The 23,718-nt window shown below is 37.4% G+C and overlaps 1 pseudogene across 1 annotated transcript; it reads left to right on the plus strand.

Annotated features, from left to right (window-relative positions):
* Positions 1-257: 257 nt before the first annotated feature.
* LOC307176226 (hyaluronan synthase 2-like) lies at positions 258-22,476 on the plus strand (annotated as a pseudogene). The gene is made up of 3 exons: positions 258-990; positions 19,620-19,721; positions 21,100-22,476. The product of its transcript is annotated as a hyaluronan synthase 2-like (transcript).
* The last annotated feature ends 1,242 nt before the right edge of the window (positions 22,477-23,718 follow it).

The raw sequence follows: 23,718 nt of genomic DNA on the forward strand, positions 1-23,718 counted from the left end.
AGGGATAATTAAGGAGTTTGGGATCGACATGTACACACTGCCATATTTAAAGTTGATAACCAACAAGGACCTACTGTATAGCACAGGGAACTCTGCACAATGTTATGTGGCAGCCTGGATGGGACGAGAGTCTGGGGGAGAATGGATACATGTATATGTATGGCTGAGTCACTTTGCTGTGTGCCTGAAACTATCACAACATTGGCTATACTCCAATATAAAATAAAAAGGTTTTTTTAAAAAAGGAAAGAAACTCAGGGTTAGAACACCTGGAATGCTTCTAGTCCAATGCTCTCCCTGTGATGCTATGTATATAACAAGCATGGGACAAGTGTGGCTAACCAAGTGCATCATGTGATTATTTTATAGATGCATTGTGAGAAGTTTCTAAGTTTCCTGAGAATATCTGGAACCACGCTCTTTGGAGCCTCTCTCCTCACTGTAATGTTAGTTCCTTATATTGTTGGCTACCAATTTATCCATACAGATGATTACTATTTATCTTTTGGACCATATGGTGCCTTTTTAGCTTTACACTTCCTTATTCAAAACCTGTTTGCCTTTTTGGAGCACTGAAAAATGAAGAAATACTGAAATATCCCCGTTAACTTGAACAAAACTGTTGCTCTTTGCATTGCTGCGTATCAAGAAGATCCAGACTACTTATGGAAATGTTTGCGATCTGTGAAAAGGCTAACCTACCCTGGAATTAAAGTTGTCATGGTCACAGATGGAAACTTGGAAGATGACCTTTACATGATGGACATCTTCAGCGAAGTCATGGGCAGGGACAAATCAGCCACTTATATCTGGAAAAACAACTTTCACGTGAAAGGTCCTGGTCAGACAGATGGGTCACATAAAGAAAGCTCACAACTTGTCACACAGTTGGTCTTGTCCAACAGACATTTTTGCATCATGCAAAAATGGGGTGGAAAAAGAGAAGTCACGTACACGGCTTTCAGAGCACTGGGACGAAGTGTGGATTCTGTACACATAGGTTTCCACATCTTCCAGGACAAACATACGTTTAAATAAAGCATCTTTTGTATCTCTCCAGTCATATGCTATGACTTGTCCTATGACACAGTACTCCTTTCAGTTCATCTGAAAACAGCATGACTGTTGAAAGCACATTCCAAAAGAGAGAAAAAAAAATCTTATGAAATGGTTAAGACAATGAAAATGCTTAACTTGTACAGTGTTATTGGTTGGAAATCAAGATTATTTTGAACAGGAGACTCGTCCTTCCTTCTCTCCCTCTATCTTACCTTTTCTTCCACGTTGGATGTGCCAACATTATTATTTTCCACAATCTTAAAATCACCAGCGTTGCCAAAAAGTAGTGTCTGTCCCAGCAGAAGTGTCTTGAGAAAATCTGCAGGCCCAAGGAAGTGTTTCACAGAGACTAGGCAAAATGAGAATGGAGAAAACAAAATTTTTTTTTTTTTTTTGCGGTACGTGGGCCTCTCACTGTTGTGGCCTCTCCCGTTGCGGAGCACAGGCTCTGGACGCGCAGGCTCAGCGGCCATGGCCCACGGGCCTAGCCACTCTGCGGCATGTGGGATCTTCGCGGACCGGGGCACGAATCTGTATCCCCTGCATTGGCAGGTGGACTCTCAACCGCTGCGCCACCAGGGAAGCCTGAGAAGACAATTTTGATTTAACAGGATAAGGAATTCAAAATTTAGACACAGAGAAAAAGAATAGGAAAATGAAAAAGGGTGGGGGACATCAACTTTCCAGAGCAAAACCTAAGTCATGTTTATTTCACTTTCCAAACAGCATTACCTCATTCACTGCAACTTGAACTTTGAAAACATTTGTGATGTCGTTTGCTTGCATGAAAATCAGACAGGCTGTGTCTCTCATTAATTCCCTGCCTGCACACTCTTGGGTTTCTCCTCTCCTAGCTGTCATTGAGGTTTTCTTTTTTAGAATGTTAGTAGGGCTCCTGTGAGTTTTCTTCCTTTTTTTTAAAAAATTTAATTAAATTTAATTTTTTTACATAGCAGGTTCTTACTAGTCATCTATTTTATACATATTACTGTATATATGTCAATCCCAATCTCCCAATTCATTCCACCACCCCCTCCTTGCTTTCCCCCCTTGGTTTCCATACATTTGTTCTCTACATCTGTGTCTCTATTTCTGCCTTGCAAATCAGTTCATCTGTACCATTTTTCTTTTCTTTTTTTTTAACATCTTTATTGGAGTATAATTGCTTTACAATGGTGTGTTAGCTTCTGCTTTATAAAAAAGTGAATCAGTTATACATATACATATGTTCCCATATCTCTTCCCTCTTGTACAATTTTTCTAGATTCCACATATATGCGTTAATATACGACATTTGTTTTTCCCTTTCTGACTTACTATACTAGGTATGACAGTCTCTAGGTCCACCCACATCTCTACAAATGACCCAATTTTGCTCCTTTTTATAGCCTAGTAATATTCCATTGTATATATGTACCACATCTTCTTTATCCATTTGTCTGTCGATGGGCATTTAGGTTGCTTCCATGTCCTGGCTATTGTAAATAGTGCTGCAATGAACATTGGGGTGCATGTGTCTTTTTGAATTATGGTTTTCTCCGGGTATATGCCCCGTAGTGGGATTGCTGGGTCATATGGTAGTTCGATTTTTAGTTTTTTAAGGAACCTCCATACTCTTCTCCATAGTGGCTGTATCAATTTACATTCCCACCAACAGTGCAAGAGAGTTCCTTTTTCTACACACCCTCTCCAGCATTTGTTGTTTGTAGATTTTCTGATGATGCCCATTCTAACCAGTGTGAGGTGATACCTCATTGTAGTTTTGATTTGCATTTCTCTAATAATTAGTGATGTAGAGCATATTTTCATGTGCCAAGAGGCCATCTGTATGTCTTCTTTGGAGAAATATCCATTTAGGCCTTCTGCCCATTTTTTGATTGGGTTGTTTGATTTTTTTAATATTGAGCTGCATGAGCTGTTTATATATTTTGGAGATTAATCCTTTGTCCATTGATTGGTTGCAAATATTTTCTCCCACTCTGGGGGTTGTCTTTTTGTCTTGTTTATGGTTTCCTTTACTGTGCAAGAGCTTTTAAGTTTCATAAGTCCCATTTGTTTATTTTTGTTCTTATTTCCATTTCTCTAGGAAGTGGGTCAAAAAGGATCTTGCTGTGATTTATGTCATAGAGTGTTCTTCCTATGTTTTCCTCTAAGAGTTTTATAGAGTCTGGCCTTACATTTTGGTCTTTAATCCATTTTGAGTTTATTTTTGTGCATGGTGTTTTGGAGTGCTCTAATATCATTCTTGTACATGTAGCTGTCCAGTTTTCCCAGCACCACTTATTGAAGAGACTGTCTTTTCCCCATTGTATATCCTTGCCTCCTTTATCATGGATTAGTTGACCATAGGTGTGTGGGTTTATCTCTGGGCTTTCTATCCTGTTCCATTGATCTATATTTCTGTTTTTGTGCCACTACCATATTGTCTTGATTACTGTAGCTTTGTAGTATAGTCTGAAGTCTGGGAGCCTGATTCCTCCAGCTCCATTTTTTTCCCTCAAGGTTGCTTTGGCTATTCAGGGTCTTTTTTGTCTCCATACAAATTTTAAGATTTTTTGTTCTAGTTCTGTAAAAAATGCCATTGGTAATTTGATAGGGATTGCACTGAATCTGTAGATTGCTTTGGGTAGTATAGTCATTTTCACAATATTTATTCTTTCAATCCAAGAACATGGTATATCTCCCCATCTGTTTGTGTCATCTTTGATTTCTTTCATCAGTGTCTTATAGTTTTCTGCTTACAGGTCTTTTGTCTTCTTAGGTAGTTTATTCCTAGGTATTTTATTCTTTTAGTTGCAGTGGTAAATGGGAGTGTGTCCTTAATGTCTCTTTCTGATCTTTTGTTGTTAGTGATAGGAATGCAAGAGATTTCTGTGCGTTAATTTTGTATCCTGAAATTTTACCAAATTCTTTGATTAGCTCTAGTAGTTTTCTGGTGGCATCTTTAGGATTTTCTATGTATAGTATCACTTCGCCTGCAAACAGTGACAATTTTACTTCTCCTTTTCCAATCTGTATTACTTTTATTTCTTTTTCTTCTCTGATTGCCGAGGCTAGGACTTCCAAAACTTGGTTGAATAATAGTGGCAAGAGTGGACATCCTTGTCTTCCTCATGATCTTAGAGGAAGTGCTTTCAGTTTTTCACCATTGAGACTGATGCTTGCTGTAGGTTTGTCATATATGGCCTTTATTATGTTGAGGTAAGATCCCTCTATGCCCACTTTATAGAGAGTTTTAATCATAAATGGGTGTTGAATTTTGTCAAACGCTTTTTCTATATCTATTGAGGGTATCATACGTTTTTTATCCTTCCGTTTGTTAATATGGTGTATCACATAGATTGATTTGCATATATTGATGAATCCTTGCATCCCTGGGATAAATCTCACTTGATCATGATGTATGATCCTTTTAATGTGCTGTTGGATTCTGTTTGCTAGTATTTTGTTGAGGATTTTTCATCTATATTCATCAGTGATATTGGTCTGTAATTTTCTTTTTTTGAAGAGTCTTTGTCTGGTTTTGGTATCAGGATGATGGTGGCCTCAGAGAATGAGTTTGGGAGTGTTCTTTCCTCTGCAATTTTCTGGAAGAGTTTGAGAAGGATGAGTGTTAGCTCTTCTCTAAATGTTTGATAGAATTCACCTGTGAAGCCATCTGGTCCTGGACTTTTGTTTGTTGGAAGGTTTTTAATCACAGCTTCAATTTCAGTGCTTGTGATTGGTCTGTTCATATTTTCTGTTTCTTCCTGGTTCAGTGTTGGAAGGTTATATCTTTCTAAGAATGTGTCCATTTCTTCCAGGTTGTCCATTTTATTGGCATAGAGTTGCTTGTAGTAGTCTCTTATGAAGTTTTGTATATCTGTGGTGTCCATTGTAAGTTCTTTTTCATTTCTAATTTTATTGATTTGAGTCCTCTCCCCATTTTTCTTGATTAGTCTGGCTAAAGGTTTATCAATTTTGTTTATTTTCTCAAAGAACCAACTTTTAGTTTTATTGTTCTTTGCTATTGTTTTCTTTCTTTCTATTTCATTTATTTCTGCTCTGATCTTTATGATTTCTTTCCTTCTACTAACTTTGGGTTTTGTTTTTTCTTCTTTCTCTAGTTCCTTTAGGTGTAAGGTTAGATTGTTTATTTGAGATTTTTCTTTTCTCTTGAGGTAGGTAGGCTTGTATTGCTATAAACTTCCCTCTTGGACCTTCTTTTGCTGCATCCCATAGGTTTTGGATTGTCATGTTTTCATCATCATTTGTCTCTAGGTATTTTTTTTTTATTTCTTCTTTGATTTCTTCTGATCAAATCTGTTGGTTATTTAGTAACATATTCTTTAGCCTCCATGTGTTTGTGTTTTTTACGTTTTTTTCCCTGTAACTGATTTCTAACCTCATAGCGTTGTGGTCAGAAAAGATGCTTGATATGATTTCAATTTTCTTAAATTTATCGAGACTTGATTTGTGACCCAAGATGTGATGTATCCTGAAGACTGTTCCATGCGCACTTGAGAAGAAAGTGTAGTCTGCTGTTTTCAGATGGAATGTCCTATAAATGTCAATCAAATCTATCAGGTCTACTGTGTCATTTAAAGCTTGTATTTCCTTATTAATTTTCTCTCTGGATGATCTGTCCATTTGTGTAGATGATCTGTCCATTGGTGTAAGTGAGTTGTTAAAGTCCCCTACTATTATTGTATTACTGTCGATTTCCTCTTTTATAGCTGTTAGCATTTGCCTTATGTATTGAGGTGCTCCTATGTTGGGTGTATAAATATTTATAATTGTTATATCTTTTTCTTGGATTGACCCCTTGATCAATATGTAGTGTCCTTCCTTGTCTCTTACAACATTCTTTATTTTAAAGTCTATTCTGTCTGATATGAGAATTGCTACTCCAGCTTTCTTTTGATTTCCATTTGAATGGAATATCTTTTCCCATCCCCTCACTTTCAGTCTGTATGTATCTCTAGGTCTAAAGTGGGTCTCTTGTAGACAGCATGTATATGGGTCTTGTTTTTGTATCCATCCAGCGAGCCTCTGTCTTTTGGTTGGGGCATTTAATCCATTCACATTTATGGTGATTATCGATATGTATGTTACTATTACCATTTTCTTAATTGTTTTGGGTTTGTTTTTGTAGGTCCTTATCGTTTCTTCTGTTTCCCACTTAGAGAAGTTCCTTTAGCATTTGTTGTAGAACTGGTTTGGTGGTGCTGAATTCTTTTAGCTTTTGTTTGTCTGGAAAGCTTTTGATTTCTCCGTTGAACCTGAATGAGATCCTTGCTGGGTAGAGTAATCTTGGTTGTACGTTCTTCCCTTTCATCACTTTAAATATATCATGCCACTCACTCTGGCTTGTAGAGATTCTGCTGAGAAATCAGCAGTTAACCTTATGGGAATTCCCTTGTATGTTATTTGTCATTTTCCCCTTGTTGCTTTTAATAATTTTTCTGTCTTTAATTTTTGTCAATTTGATTACTATGTGTCTCGGCGTGTTTCGCCTTGGGTTTATCCTGCCTGGGACTCTCTGCACTTTTTGGACTTGGGTGGCAGCTATTTCCTTTCCCATGTTAGGGAAGTTTTCAACTATAATATCTTCAAATATTTTCTCAGGTCCTTTCTCTCTCTCTTCTCCTTCTGGGACCCCCATAATACAAATGTTGGTGCATTTAATGTTGTCCCAGTGGTCTCTTAGTGTCTTCATTTCCTTTCATTCTTTTTTCTTTATTCTGTTCCAGAGCAGTGAATTCCACCATTCTGTCTTCCAGGTCACTTATCCGTTCCTCTGCCTCAGATATTCTGCTATTGATTCCTTCTAGTGCATTTTTCATTTCACTTATTGTATTGTTCATCTCTGTTTGTTTGTTCTTTAATTCTTGTAGGTGTTTGTTCTTTAATTCTTCTAAGTCTTTGTTAAACATTTCTTGCATCTTCTTGATCTTTGCCTCCATTCTTTTTCCGAGGTTCTGGATCATCTTCACTATCATTATTCTGAATTCTTTTTCTGGAAGGTTGTCTATCTCCACTTCATTTAGTTGGTTTTCTGGGGTTTTATTTGTTCCTTCATCTGGTAGATAGTCTTCTGCCTTTTCACTTTGTCTATCTTTCTGTGAATGTGGTTTTCGTTTCACAGGCTGCAGGATTGTAGTTCTTCTTGCTTCTGCTGTCTGCCCTCTGGGAGATGAGGCTATCTAAGAGGCTTGTGCACATTTCCTGACGGGAGGGACTCATGGAGGTTAGAGCTGGGTGTTGCTCTGGTGGGCAGAGCTCAGTAAAACTTTAATCTGCTTTTCTGCTGATGGGTGGAGCTGAGTTCCCTCCCTATTTTTTGTGGCCTGGAGCAAACCAGCACTGGAGTCTACTGGCCCTTTGGTGGGGCTAATGGCAGACTCTGGGAGGGCTCATGCCAAGGAGTACTTCCCAGAACTTCTGCTGCCAGTGTCCTTCCCCTCAGTGAGCCACAGCCACCCCCTGCATCTGCAGGAGACCATCCAACACTAGCAGATAGGTCTGGTTCAGTCTCCTATGTGGTCACTGCTCCTTCCCCCTGGGTCCTGATGCACACACTACTTTGTGTGTGCCCTCCAAGAGTGGAGTCTCTGTTTCCCCCAGTCCTGTCAAAGTCCTGAAGTCAAATCCCGCTAGCCCTCAAAGTCTTATTCTCTGGGAATTCCTCCTCCTGTTGCCAGACTCCCAGGTTGGGAAGCCTGATGTCAGCCTCAGAACCTTCACTCCAGTGGGTGGACTTCTATGGTATAAGTGTTCTCCAGTTTGTGGGTCACCCACCCAGCAGTTATGGGATTTGACTTTACTGTGATTGCACCCCTCCTACCATCTCACTGCAGCTTCTCCTTTGTCTTTGGATGTGGGGTATCTTTTTTGTTGAGTTCCAGTGTCTTCCTTTCGATGATTGTTCAGCAGTTAGTTGTGATTCTGGTGCTCTTGCAAGAGGGAGTGAGCACACATCCTTCTACTCCACCATCTTCAACCAATCTCTCCTGTGAGTTTTCTAGTTGTAATTTTCTGCAGATGCTTTACTAGATTTTGGTCATAATAATATCAAGAAGGGAGAAATGTCTCTGGCTTACAAAATCCACTGGACACTCTTAGCCTTCTGTTGAAAGTAAAATTCTAGTTTTCAGAGGACGCATCATATTTTTTAGGGGTCTTTATGGGCATGAAGTGATGCCCAGTGGACCTCTTTGTGTAATGGGATAAAAATGGACTCTGGCTTTAATGTCAATTGACTGAGATTCTAGTCACAGTTTTTAGTAGGTGGGTGACCTTGAGCAAGACCACCTCCCAAACCTCGGTTATCTGGATACAAGAAACTAATCTCATAAAGGGTTTGAGATAATTATTTCAAATCATGTATCCAAAGAGGCTTAACAAAAGTTGTTAATAATGGTATTGTTAATATTATTAAAAAGTTTGCTGACAATACTATTGTTATTTTCTTATATGATCATCTAGTCCTTACTTCAAAATATAGTACATGTCAATGCCCACCACACAGTGAATTCAGTTAATCTCTGAAGAGTTTTGAAACATTTCTTAAGTTGACGTCATCTGCATATTAATCACTCTTCTAGGGAGTTGATAGAGTTTCACTCCCAAGTTCTTCTAATTTCTAGAACTATCACAATTTAGGTAGTTGTAATTAACTCAGGACATTTTTACATATTTGCCTTTTGCAACTTCAGGCCCAGATGAGAAAGTAAAATGAAATATTTAAAGGAAGGGATGACTTGGAAACTTGCAGAGGATTTGAAGAATGAAACCTAAAAGGAGAGAACATGTATTTTGATATTTTCCCTTTAATTCTGGTTAAAACCGTCATTACATTTGTTATTTCTAATCAAGAAGTCATCGTGTGGGGTTTCCTTTTTTTTTTTTTTAAACCTGCTCTTCCCAAATCTACATCTCCCATCTTTTTTGTTTTGAATTTTGCTTGTATTCTTGACAACTTGACATTGTACCTGTCCAGGAAAAAAATAATATAAAGTATGAAATGTTAGAATAGCCTTCCTGCTACAGACCTAACCAGGCTTGAGAAATTTCCTTCCTTCAGGGTGAAGCCTCCAGATAGACTGACCCTAGCAGCAGCTGTTAACTGGGCCCTGAATCCTTTGTAGACTCTCAGCCCATTCCAACCATCTAAACCAGGTAAAACATCTTTTGGCATTCTGAGACCAGTAAATTCCATTCAGTCATCCCTCATGAAATCCCCAGATACTTAACCATCCTTGCCCTATAGCAGTGGAAATTTCTAAAATTTAAATATATGTATAACAGATTTACTTTGCTGTACACCTGAAATTAACACAACATTGTAAATCAACTATACTTCAATAAATATTGAATAAAAAATATACTCTCATCTCCCATTCTGACTGACCCAAGGTCCAAGAGTTGCAGAGCAGGAGCCACAGAAAGACAAAGGGGGAGGAGTTGAGGTTATTGACTCCTGAGCATTACAAGTGATTGAATGTGGAGTTCAAGTTGGTTCGGGATGGAAGGAAGCAAAGTTCAGGTGCTAATACACAAGAGAGAATGGGGGTAGGGGAAGAAATGGACCATCTGCTCATACTTGCTAACCTGGCTAGAGAACACTGTTTAACTGTGCAGAGAGATGGCCAAAATGATTGGTTTCCAGTTGCAGCTGGATCCTCAGCACTGGTCAGCACTCTTTTCATTTGATTTGACCTTGAGTAAATGTTTTGCTTATTGTTCTCATGTCTCTTATTTCATATTTTCACCACTTGGCCAAGGCCTTACCCAAACTCCTCCCTGCTTAACTACCTATGATCTTGCCTCCTATGAAAGAGAATATCAAAAATATGTGTTCTGAAGGTTGTCAAGATCTTCTTTACTCTCTCCTGCTTACAGTTTCAAAGGTACCCTTCCTATCTCAAGGGTAACCTTCCATCTACTCTCCTGGGCTCTCTGGGTAGGCATCCTCTGGTCTATTCCAGACCAATCTTTATCAGTTATCACCTCTTCCTCTATCTTTCTCAGCTGTCATTTCTAGTCTTCTCTACTGACTACTGTCTCAGTTTTATAGCCCCTCAAATAATTAATACTGACCTGGAATATTGAGGGAAGATTTAGTCTAGGATAAATGCAATGTGGTAGAGAATTCATCCGTGATGCTAGTGGCTCCTTTCAGAGACAGAGAAGATAGAAAAACAGAAGAAGAAAAATAACAAAATGACAAAACAAAGACGTGGAGAATGAGAAATAAAGAGGAGGATGAGGAAGATTTTCTTAATTTTGAATCAAAGTATTTTCTGGAGAAACTTTTTTTTTTTCAAAGAAGGACAGATTCTGTTCTGTCTAGATATGGCTCAAGGTAGGGCAAAAGTCTTTCTTATCTTTTCAAATTAGTATTTATGTTAGCTTTTTTATTTGCCAAAATAACACATGATTAGGGCAGTGTGTTTTTTAAAAATGTAGAAAATCACAATGAGCAAAATTAAAATCATCTGCAGAAAATACTTGACTCAAACATAGATTGTCAAATATAATACTTTCTAGCATATATCTCTCTTTTTTCCCTTCTTTTTTTAAAATTTAATTTAATCTTTTAAATTTATTTTTTAATTGATATATAATTGCTTTACAATGCTGTGTTAGTTTCTGCTGTACAATGAAGTGAATCAGCTATATGTATACCTGTATCCCCTCCCTCTTGGGCCTCCCTCTCCCACCCGACTCCCACCCATCTAGGTCTTCACAGAGCACTAAGCTGAACTCCCTGTGCTATACAGCAGATTCCCACTAACTACCTATTTTACACATGGTACTATTTCCTCTTCATTTATTTGGTCTTATAGGTTTTTACCTTGCTCCTTCATCTGTGACTATTTTTGTTGCTTCATTTTTTTTTTTTTTCTTTATGGGTGGGATTGCGTTCCTGTCTTACTGGTTGTTTGGCCTGAAGCTTCCAGCACTGGAGTTTGTAGGCTGTTGGGTAGAGCTGGGTGTTGGTGCTGAGATGAGGACCTCTGGGAGACCTCACTCCGATGAATATTCCCTGGGGTCTGAGGTTCTCTGTTAGTCCAGTTGTTTGGACTCAGAGCTCCCACTGCAGAAGCTCAGGCCTGACCCCTGGCTCGTGAACCAAGATCCCACAAGCTGCACAGGGTGGCAAAAAAAAAAAAAAAAAAGAAGAAGAAAAAAAAGAGTAGAACAATAACAAAGAGTAAAAAATAAAATAAGATTAGAAAACTAACAGATATGTTAGAAAAAATAAAAATATAGATGAAACAACAACGGGAAGGTAAAACAGTCCCCTTCTTTTTAAAAAAAAATTTGAGGGACTTTCCTGGCAGTCCAGTGGTTAAGACTTTACCTTCCAATGCAGGGGATGTGGGTTCAATCCCCGGTTGGTGATCCCTAAGATCCCACACACCTTGTGGCCAAAGAACCAAAAAGTAAAACAGAAGCAATATTGTAACAAATTCAATAAAGACTTTAAAAATGGCCCACACCAAAAAACTCTTTAAAAGAAGAAATTTTAAGTTATGTTATACTTGCCTTTTTGCATCATTTTTTAAATCTACAATATCAGAAGACTTTAAGTATCCTGTGACATCTAGATTATTTAATTGCTTTAACATATCTCCTGTCACTGAATGTGGATTTTACAATGTAAATGGCTATCAGTCTGTGTGATGAAAGAGAAAAATTATCTCAGGAAGTGTGCATTAGGGATTTCCCACGTGGAAAATATACAATACTGTAAATATGAACATTTTCTAAAAAGAAAGTATATAGGAGACAACTGTGTTAATACAGTAAGTCCCCTAAATACGAACCTTCGAGTTGCAAACTTTCAAAGATGCGAACATGTGTTCGCATGTCCAATCACATAAGTTAGTTCATGTGTCTGGCATACCTTGTCATGTGCGTGCATCCTCTACAAGTGGTTGTGCTTTTGTGTACTTTACTGTACAGTACTGTATAGAGTACAGTAGAACAGTATCTTTATTTCAAGACCAGGATGTCCAGAAGCAAGCATAAAAGCAGCAGTGATGTAGCTGCTACTGCTGTACTTTTCAAGGTAATGTATTGTAAGATTAAAAATGTTTTCTTTATTTTTTGTGATTGTTTGTTTTTTTATGTATTATTTGTGTGAAAAGTATTATAAACCTACTACAGTAAAGTACTATATAGCCGATTGTGTTAGTTGGGTACCTAGGCTAACTTTGTTGGACTTAACGAACAAAGTGGACTTATCGAACATGCTCTTGGAAAAGAACTCGTTCATAGGTAGGGGACTTATTGTAAATACGAATATTTTCTAAAAGGAAAGTATATAGGAGACAACTTTATTATTAACTTAATCAGGTAGCATCCTAGGTATCCAAGATTCACTAAGCAGGAGAAAAGTAAGACTGAATCATTCATAATAGTAGAGTTGACCCTTATTATTTATGAATTCTGTATTTGTAAATTAACCTACTCACTAAATTGTATTCGCTACCCCAAAATCAACAGTTGCAGTGCTTTTGTAGTCATTTGCAGACACGTGCAGAGTGGCAAAAGATTTGATTTGCCCAATTTGCACGTTCCCTGCTAAAGTCAAACAAGATTATGCTTGCTTTCTTGTCTCAGTTTTTAGATAGTAAACGTATAACATCTTTAGTTATTTGTTATGGTAACAAATACCATATTTTTGCTTAAAATGGTCCCCAACTGCAGCATCAAAGTGCTATCCAGGGTTCGTAACACACAAAGACTATAATTGCTTTATGGAGAAAATAGGTTTGTTAGATGAGCTTTACTCAGGCATGAGTTATAGTGTAGTTATAGTTGGACATGAGTTCACTGTCAATGAAGAGTGTGTGTGTGTGTGTGTGTGTGTGTGTGTGTGTGTGTGTGTTTTAAAACAGAAGCACAAATAAAAAAAGTTTAGACATTAATCACTAGACAAAAATATTGTGATCAGAGTCTTGGAGGACTCTAACCCTATATTTCTGCTGGAAGCAAATTTTGATATTTGCTAATTCATTGTTCATAGAAACTTGGTAGAACATAGCTACTGTGAATAATGAGAATTGAATGTATATAATATTTGATTGGTTCCTGTTCTATATAGGAAGTCTAAGAGTAACTTAAATATTCTGAGGGCCGATGTTGAGAATGTTATATAATACGTTTCTTTGTATTCTTCATTTTATAGGATAAGATTAAGAGCACATTGAACTAGGAAAGGGAAAATCTGAATCTAGATTCAACTTAGTTGTTTAGATTGGTGTTTAAAGGCCACCATTATAGGATTTCCTGATTCCCTTTTTTAGAATAAGAATTCCAAACATTTGGAATAAGGGTGTTTCATTGCTTAAGACTTAGAGGTGACAACATTTGGTTTCTCACTTTTCCAGCTGGCTTGTCACCTTTGCTTTACATCTTCTATAAACTTCACTTATATTTAAGCCTTCCTAAAAAGGAAAGGAGAATAACCAAATGATTCCTTTTTTAAAAAATTCAATGTTTTGAAGATATTCTAGGTTGAGCAGAGACCAGAATTATTTTATAAAAATTTGGGTAATTCATCCTACCAAAGAAGGAATATATCTTCCTAATCTCTTTCAAGAAGAGTAATAAAGAAATGCCAAATTGTATAGGTGTCCAGAAGTAGAGGCTTTCCATTGGCTAGATTTGAGATCTTATACCATAAACCAAATACTATAAGAGAGGATTGTCCTCCCCATTCTCCATCTCTCTCCCAAAAGAAAGATTATCTTTTTTTTTTCCTGTGAGGACATTTTTTTTTTCTGAAATTATTTTACTCATTAATTTCAAATGGGCTTTTTAGCTCTAAAATTCTTAGATTTTATGATTTTGTATTTGCCACTCCCATCATTCGCCATTATGTATTTGTTGCTTAATCTGAAGCTGGTAAATTTAGCTGCATGCTTACATGTAAGTTCCATTTATCCAGAATGCAAATAAATAGAAAAAGATTTTTTTTAATGAAAATATCATGTAATATTGATAAAGTCCTAGAAGTCTGTTTAATATAATTAATGACCATAAGCTGTGAATTTTGATTGAGCTTTTGGTCAACTGTGTGCAATATTCTATTTTCGTGAAAGTTTTTTTTTTTTTTTTGCGGTACGCGGGCCTCTCACTGGCCGCGGGCTCCTCTCCTGTTGCGAGTCCAGACTCTGGACACGCAGGCTCAGCGGCCATGGCTCACGGGCCCAGCCGCTCCGCAGCATGTGGGATCTTCCCAGACTGGGGCACGAACCCGTGTCCCCTGCATCGGCAGGCGGACTCCCAACCACTGCGCCACCAGGAAAGCCCCATGAAGGTTAGTTTTTGTCCCAGTTCTTTGGTTTCCCCCATCTTCTGCATGCATATGGTCCCACACAAATTACCAGTCATATGTACTCTTTTTCATCAAACAATGCAGTTCTTAGGGCCTATATTAAACAGATAAAACTGTGTCATATATATTTATGTACTTCCAAAACCAAAGATTATGTTTCATTTTAAGTAGTATCACATTCAGCAGGGTCAAAGTCAATGAAGAGATGCTGACTCAAGATGCAACAAATGCTTTTGTAAATTTCCATGGGTCCAGCCTTTACTACAGGAACTTTCATACATTGTACTCCAAGGATATAATTCATGCTATAAATGAATCATAATCAGCTGTAAACTCTTCTCTAATATAATTCTTTCCTTAGTAGATGGCCCAATCTAAGGATTCTTACATTGCCTTTTCAGGTACACTGACTTGTTTATGTTTGTTGGACATTGGATCAGGCATTAGTTTTTGCTCTCTGTGTCATATTTTATTTACAGCGATGATAAGAACTCCTTTCCTCATTGGATTAGTGTCCTTAGTTTGTGCTCTGGTTTTGATTTATCACTTCTTAGTATATATATGCCTTCCTTTTATTGAGCATTTACTATGAGCTAGTCCTTTTAAGTGCTATAAATACATTACCTAATTCTCCATCACAATAAACCTATGATGTGGATATAATTATCCATATTTTTCACCCAAGAGATGGGGACTTAGAAAGATGAGGTGAGGAGTCTAAGGTTAAGAAGCTAGTCCAAATGAATATAACTGGTCAATGGTGGATTGTGACTCAGATCTGTCTGATTCCAAGATTTTGCATAGTGCTTTCTTTTCCTTTCAGTAATGTGCTTACTTTGGTCTGGTACTCTTAGGACTTCAGGGGGCTGGAACCATATTGTGTTTGCTGGTAAATAACTATATGTGAATTTTTGTTGTTGTTGTTCTGGCTGACCCCTTTTCACTAGAGAAATGTCCCAGGGGAAGGAAGAGTAAGGAGGACTTTCCATTTATTTTGTGGTTAAGTGGTGGCAGGGAAACTAGGTAGTTGGGTCACAATCAAGAGTAGTTTCAAAATGTGGTAGAAAGAAATAGTCTCGCTGGGTTCAGGTTAAGGTGAAGAGTCAAGATTAAGAAAGGATTGAGGCTTACAAGCAGGCAAAGGGTGAAAGCAGTAGCAACAGAATGAGTCTTGATTAATCTTCAGCCTGTTTCCTCATCGAAGGCAGCCAGAATAGTTAAGGCTTCCTCTTGCTGTGTAGCTCTCAGAGCCCTTTGAAGTGGTGCTGGGCAGGCAGAGGTGGAGAATCCACCAGTCAGTCTGAAAGGAAATATGTTTAAAAAAAGGTGAAACATGGATACTCAGCATTTTAGACTTGGGTCTTAGAAGTTGAAAAACATATGGTAGAATAACTAACAATATTTCTACAGGATATTTTTATTTAAATTGTTGTGAGGTAGATTAACTAAGATCAGTGAGATAAATTGGAATGGACTTCAGTCTAACAGCTTATTTAACACATTTATAGCAATTTATATATCTATAGGTGTTTTGGATACATTGGAACTTGTTCATTGTGATAAGATATTCTTGATATGTAATCCATTCTCATGTTCCTTTTGGTGATTCTCTTTACTGAGTCACCTGTTCATGGTAATAAGTGGGTTTACTTAGCAAGTATAAACAATTAAAGATTATTACCCTATACTAATGGCATATATGACTTTTCTGTGAGCCTTTGTAATTTACCGAGTACTTTTACATACAGTGTATCACTCTGGTACCATGATGATGGTAACAGTTTGTTCAAGGTCATAAAAGTAGTAAGCCTCTTGATTTGTTATAATAGTCAAATCTTGGCCTATTATAAGAATAGGAGATAGAGGCAATCGTAAAAACCTCTAGTAGAGTTAAATGGGGACTTAGAACATACTTTATCTCAACTTGTTCTTTTAGTTTGTTCTTTGTTTTTTTATGAAAGAGACCCACCCCCGGCTCCCCAACCAATTCTTTTAGGCTCAGGGTTGGCATACTTGCTTGTAAAAGGCCTGAGAGAAACCATTAAGCTTTGCGGGCTATATGGTCTGTGTTGCAGCTATTCAACTTTGCTGTTTTAGTGTGAAAGCAGCCATAGATAATATGAAACTGAATGTGCATGACTGGATTCCAATAAAACTTTATTTATGGCCACTGGAATTTGAATTTCATATAATTTCCATGTATCACAAAAAATTATTTTTCAATTTTTTTTCAGCTATTTAAAAAGGTAAAAGCTATTTTTAACCCCCAGGCCATACAGAAATTGGTGGGAAGGCAGACTCGTCCGTAGACCTTAGTTCGCCAACTCCTGTTTTAGATACGGAGAAAGCGGCGGCACTGTCTCTTGGCTAGAACAGTGAAGGACGGGGAGCCATGGTCTTAAGCAATTTAGCTGATGATTCTGTGGTTAAGATTGAGGTGGCTGGTTCCTCCCAATAACGTCTTCTTGTCTTGACATTTTCCACTCATTTTAGTCAAAATTTAGTGACTTTGCCTCATTTCCATATCTCCTAGTGAGAAATCTTATGACTGGCGATCATGTAGTTTAAACAAATTACAGTGATACATTCAGCGTGGACAGAAAGACATTTTGATTTGTTCTCCAATTGTTTCCTGTGTGCAAATCAGTCCTGTGGTTTTTCCCAGTGTGAGGTTAAGCTCCTTGTGAACTGGTGTATTTCTCCCACAGTTTCTAGCCCAGAGCTAAACAGCCAACATTCGTGAAATCGCACACTTCTCATTAATTGGTGAGGAGACAGCTAGAAATCCTGTTTTTACTAGACTGATTTTAAGAAGGGCTACAGTTACACCCTTTACACACAAACGAATTAATACTGTTATATCCATGAACATACATGCTTTCACAGACTGTCATCGACGGTGGTTTTCTAGTTGGCATTCTATCACCAAAGAACATCCAGAAATTGAACTTCTTTAGAAAACTCTTTGATCCCACTATAACAAACCCCTCCCAGGAGATTTCTGAGAGCTTTCCCTTCTGACAGTTAAACTCACCATGTGAACAATCTCTCTCTGAGAACTTCTGGCACTTTGCTCTTGGAAACTGGGAGGGGCACGGCCAATTTAGATATGCAGAACCTCAGAAGTTTGGTTCAAGTTTAGTCATTTCACAGAGGCAGTTCCCTTGGCTTGCTTATCTTACAAGCAGGCGGAGTTACTTGAACATTAATTCTAGGTTGCCCCCTTCCTGTTGTTTTTAGTCTTATTTTAGCTTTCTGGTTTTACCTTTCCCAGCTTGAGTCAATAGAGGTGGGTGTGGCCATAAACTCTGGATGCTGAGAGGTGGAAAGGTGGCTTTGAAATTATGCCTTCACTTTCTACTACCCTAGTTACTGGCCTGCCAGGCTTATAGCCGTATACCAAACAGTGACAGACAAGGCATGAGAGAGGCAAAATATCGCTATTGGAGGAATTTGCTTCGGTTTCTGAGGCTTGGGACCCTTGAGTATAAACTGAAGTATTAGAAAAATCCTATTTTCTACAATGAAAACCTTATGCCTAGTTTTTGTCTAAATTGTTTCCCCTAGAAAAGTGAGACCATGCTGGGCCAATACAGAAGGCCAAGAAAACAATAAACGGGTTTTATTTAGAAAATATATTTATTATGCTTCTAAATAAGCAATATAAAATTAAAAATTCAGAAGTTAACCCAAAATTGCTATAATGAGTTAAATCTAGAGAGGTGATGAGTTCAGTTTTTATAACCGGATACCCTATATACTTCTTAAGTCATATGTTCCAATAATGCAGTTAAATTGCTGTTTTCACCAACATTTTTATTAGTATCTAATCTTTTCAGAAAAAAACACCAATTAGTAAAACTGACACAGACGCAGTTTTTAAAATGCTGGGATTCCTTAACTTATTACGTGAGCAGGTCGTGCTACATATGTATAAATTCTCCTTCAACTGTGAGAGTTTATGCTTCTACAAATTATTTTCTTAGTTTTTTTTTCAAAACTGGTATATCAAATCCCTACTATTTTTATAAAGTAGTGAAAAAACTGTAAAAATAATTGCTTGTGATATAAATAATTAGGCTAAGTCTTGATTAAATTCCATCTAGGGCTGCCAGACTTGTTGGCAAAATAATGGGAATTACAGATAATACGCCCATATCTGCCAACCATGTCATTTATTGTTTGGATGGGATGTGAAACTGGTTCATTACATGTTAGCTCTGATCAATTTATATCTACCATGGCCTTGCTACATTCCCAGAAAAGAATAATATTAAAAAACAAAACACAATTCAACTGAGTAAATTTGAAGGTCCAATAATTGGCTTTATTTAATGATTCATGAGTCAGGCAGCATCCCATCTTAGCAGATAGGAGCTCTGAGAAGCTGTACATAATGGAAGGGTTTTGGTTTTTTTAATTTGCTTTGTTTTGTTTTGTTTTCTGGCAGAAAGGGCTGGAAAAAGGAAGTTTCTAGCAAAAAGTGGATTGTTTCAGGCAAGGTTACCTTCTTTTGGGAGAAGCTGGGGCTTCTATCCGGCAGATTTCCTCACTAGTGCTGATCAGGTAATTCCATATTGACTGCTTGAAAGTCACATTCCTTGCAGTGGCTTAAATTATAATTAGGTTCAATATTAAGTCTTGGTTTGCTGACATGGGGCCAAGCACAACTGACTCCATTTTGGGCCTGTTGTTTCTTTTTAACAATTTCCACATTTAGATCAGACTCTCACCTTAACAGAAATGTGATCAAAATTTAAGGAACTGTTCTTTAAAAAAATTAGGAGATATTTTTTAGGAACATTTGCTTGGCACTTAGTGACTGTGAACATGTATTTAAAGCTTTTGAGAGAATACAACACACCAGGGAGAGTACGGTGACTATTATAAGCAGGATAATTCCCAATGTCTGAAGAGCACTTTAGAGCCATGGTCCTCAAGACCCAAACCAATCAAAATCAAATAAGTCCAAGAAAAGACCTCATCAAAGGAGTCATCTTTTTAAGCCAAGTGTTTTGCTCACTGATCTTGTGTAACTGAGTTTCAATTTCCCCAGAAGTGTTAAGGTTATCCCCCTTAGCAATGTCTTGGGAGATGGGTGACGGAGTTATCCTTCCAGGCTAATGCCAGAGTATTGAAAGATATCATATATATGCCCACTTTTGACTACATGGAGTACACTCATCATCTTCTCTTCTTTAATTTACTTCTTACTTCTTCTTTGCAGGTTTGTGATTCAGACACTATGCTTGACTCTGCCTCAACTGTGGAGATGGTAACAGTTTCAGAAGAAGACCCCAGCGTTGGAGGTGTCCGGGGAGAGGTCCAGGTACATATGGCTTCCCTTTTTGCATGAGTCACTTTTAGTAGCACGCTCACTCATTGAGTCCTTGGACATATATTTACTACACACCAAACTCTGTGCCACATATTGGTTTTGGTGCTGGAGACACATTAGAATGTGCCTCGAACACACTTTACTGTGTCTTCTCTTGTTTAAATTAAAATAATTTATGATTTCTTTGCTTAATCCTGGGTTATAACTCACATATGTGGTGGCTGATAAGTCATCTGAAATATAATGTAAGTGTGTATGGTTTCCACCATCTCTTCTTGAGCCATAACTTAATGTTCTGATAAAATGATGTTGGAACTCATTTAATACAAGGGTTAAAAAATGGAAGTATGGCAGGGAATGGATTCTACATCTCATACCTATGTATTTAAAACCTATGGTTTTCCAACTATTTACTTCCTATTATTTGCTATCAATGCGGAAACAATTAGTGAAAAAACATTAATATTGTTATTAATCGTTATCAATATTAATATTGAAATGTATGGGATGGGAAAACAAATATGTGAAAATATGTGAGGTTTAAAATGACTCCTTTGCAAAAGTGCAATTAGCTTTTAGCAAAAGATGAGAAGCATATGGAAATATAACTTTAAATTTAAAGTTTTAAATTGCATTGCATTGCTGTATAACCCATATTTATATGCATGGTAATACTGAAGGGGAAGAAAACGCACTAGATGGACACAGAAATAGCCTGGTGATAAAAAAGAAGCATGCAAAATTCAGATGAAAACTGAACAAAGCTGAGACAGAGGAGATAATTATGAAATATTGCCAAGAAAAAACTGATAATTTTCAACAGCCTTTGTATAGAGCCTTATTTCAGGATTCAAGTTTTGGGTAGAAGCCAGAGCAAACCATTTTATCATTGGCATTGCAAAAAAGTAGGGAGGAAGGAGAAGGAAAATTAGCAGAATTGCATGAGTTGGAAATTAACCAGAGTGGAAGAGAATAGGACTTAAAAATTTTCAAATATTAGATGGTAAGAAAGAGTGGCAGAGAACTTAGGAGCTGAGAATTAAGCCTAAAAAACCCCTCAATATTATAACATAACAACAAGAACAGGAACAAAAATCATAGCAAAAAATTACAGAGGATGATGAAGTAGAAAAAAATATTTATTATCAATGAGTCCCAATATATGCACTCCACTTATCAAACAATCCAGTACTACAGGATCAGAGAAAATAAACTATGACCATGTCAAAAATAGGAAGAAAGCCAAAATGGGCAAATAAAATAACAAAACACTAGGTAATGACCTCAAGATGGTGCAGATTGTTTTGGAATTTTTAGCTGAGTTTTACCTTTATTTAATTATTTTTAGTTACTTTTATTTTTCTTGCAGATTTTAAACAAGTATGATTCCTGGATCTCTTTCCTCAGCAGTGTGAGGTACTGAACGGCTTTTAACACAGAAAGGGCCTGTCAGTCTTATTTTGGATGTGTCCAGTGCATTAGTGGACCTCTGGGAATGTACAGAAACTCCTTATTGCATGAATTTGTGGAAGACTGGTACAATCAAGAATTTATGGGCAGCCAGTGTAGTTTTGGAGATGACAGGCATCTAACGAACCGAGTGCTGAGTCTGGGCTATGCAACAAAATACACAGCTCGATCCAAGTGCCTTACTGAAACACCTATAGAATATCTCAGATGGTTAAACCAGCAGACCCGTTGGAGCAAGTCCTACTTCCGAGAGTGGCTGTACAATGCCATGTGGTTTCATAAACATCACTTGTGGATGACCTATGAAGCAGTCATCACTGGGTTCTTCCCTTTCTTTCTCATTGCCACAGTAATCCGGTTCTTCTACAAGGGTAACGTTTGGAACATTCTCCTCTTCTTGTTAACCATCAAGTTAGTAGCTCTCATAAAATCATCTCTGCTACCTGCCTTAGAGGAAATATTGTCATGCTCTTCATGTCCTCCTACTCAGTGTTATACATGTCAAGTTTACTTCCTGTTAAGATGTTTGCAATTTTAACCATAAACAAACCTGATGGGGCACATCTGGAAGGAAAACCATTGTTGTTAACTTCATGGGACTCATTCCAGTATTGGTTTGGTCTGTAATCCTTCTGGGTGGCTTGATTTTCACCATTTATGAGGAATCTAAAAAGTTATTCTCAGAATCCAAAAAGAAAGTTCTAACTATTTCATCATCCATCTATATATGCTGTTGGGTAGTGGTTTTGACACTGTATGTCGTTTTTATCAAAAAATGTGGCAGGCAGAAGAAGAAACAACAGTACGACATGATGCTTGATATATAATCTTATATTGAGGTTTGCAGACATACACAAAGCCTTCTTCCTCTAGGAGCTGTGCTGATTGTACAGAACTGTGGCGTCAGATTATGGCAACAAAGGAGACATATCACTGCTGCTGGGACTTTTACAAAGACATTTCTATGGGTTTATTTTGATTCCGCCAAATTATGCCTCCTCAACGAGAGGAAGCTCAGATTTACCCTGTTATTTCTGTAAAAGTGAAAAGAATTTTGGTTATGCAATTATTCCTACAGCACATCCACCTAACAGTGTTTTGCTCCTGTATACCTCACTAGCCATGCTTTATGTGGGTTATCATGGAAGAAATGGATTTTGGAAACTCAAGGAAAAGTTCTTTCAACACATACAACCTCTATATTTAAAATAGATGGACTTTCCCTGGAGGCGCAGTGGTTAAGAATCCACCTGCCAATGCAGGGGACACAGGTTCGATCCCTGGTCCCAGAAGAGCTCACATGTCGCGGAGCAGCTAAGCCCGTGTGCCACAACTACTGAGCCTGCACTCTAGAGCCCACGAGCCACAACTACTGAGCCTGCGTGCCACAACTACTGAAGCCCGCGTGCCTAGAGCCCACACTTCACAACAAGAGAAGCTACCACAATGAGAAGCCCACGCACCACAACGAAGAGTAGCCCCTGCTTGCTGCAACAAATACCCAATGCAACAAAAAATAAAATAAATAAATTTTTATAAAGTAGCGATATCAAAAATAAAATAAAATAGTTAACCAACAAGGACCTACTGTATAGCACAGGAAATGCTGCTCAATATTCTGTAACAACCTAAATGGGAGAAGAATTTGAAAAAGAATAAACACATGTGTATGTACAATTGAATCACTTTGCTGTACACCAGAAGCTGACACAACATTGTTAATCAACTACGCTCCAATATAAAATAAAAATTATAAAAACAAAAACATATACAATCTAACTTATGGACTGTGTTGACAGCTAGCTTTTATTTAAGAAAGACTTCCTACTTAACTTTACCAAATGAAATGCCAAAAGAAATTTTACAGGCTGTTGGCTACACTGTATTTTTAAATAATTACACTGCTTCAAAATATTGTATACCAATTGTTAAAACCAGTTTTGCATTTTCTATATTTTACTTCTCTCTCAAAATACACCTGTGCTTCCTTTTTAAAAATTAAAATACATTATGAAAAAAAATCATACTTAAAAATCCTACCCAGAATGTGGAACTTGATTAACTGCTGCTGCTCATTATAGAAGGAATAAAATGTTTTCTCTCTCTCTCCCTTTTAAAAATTTGTAGTTTATTTCTTTGAAAAACTGCTTCAATTTTCAATATTTTAACTTTTTTTCATTTCTTCTAGAAAAGGCCAAAAAGCCTGTCACGCTTCGGGAGTAGAATACATATTTTTGTGTACAAAACAGAAATCATTGAGAAGCAAGGCCAGGGAGTAGAAAAGTACAATTTTTTCATAAGATTAAAAAGGAGGAATGCTAGTCCTTGAAAGAAAACACTAGGCATTCAGCACTGGATGACATATTAATATCAAAAAGGAATAATTTGGGGGGATTCTGGCAGTGTTTTCCCAAGCTAGGTAACCTGGAAAGTGAAAAAAATTCATTTGTATAATTTGGATAAATACAATTCAGTACATCATTTTGTTCTGTGATCTGAATCTACCTAATCCTGTCTA

This window comes from Stenella coeruleoalba (genome assembly GCF_951394435.1).
Source record: "Stenella coeruleoalba genome assembly, chromosome: 17".
In the NCBI taxonomy this organism is placed as follows: Eukaryota; Metazoa; Chordata; class Mammalia; order Artiodactyla; family Delphinidae; genus Stenella; species Stenella coeruleoalba.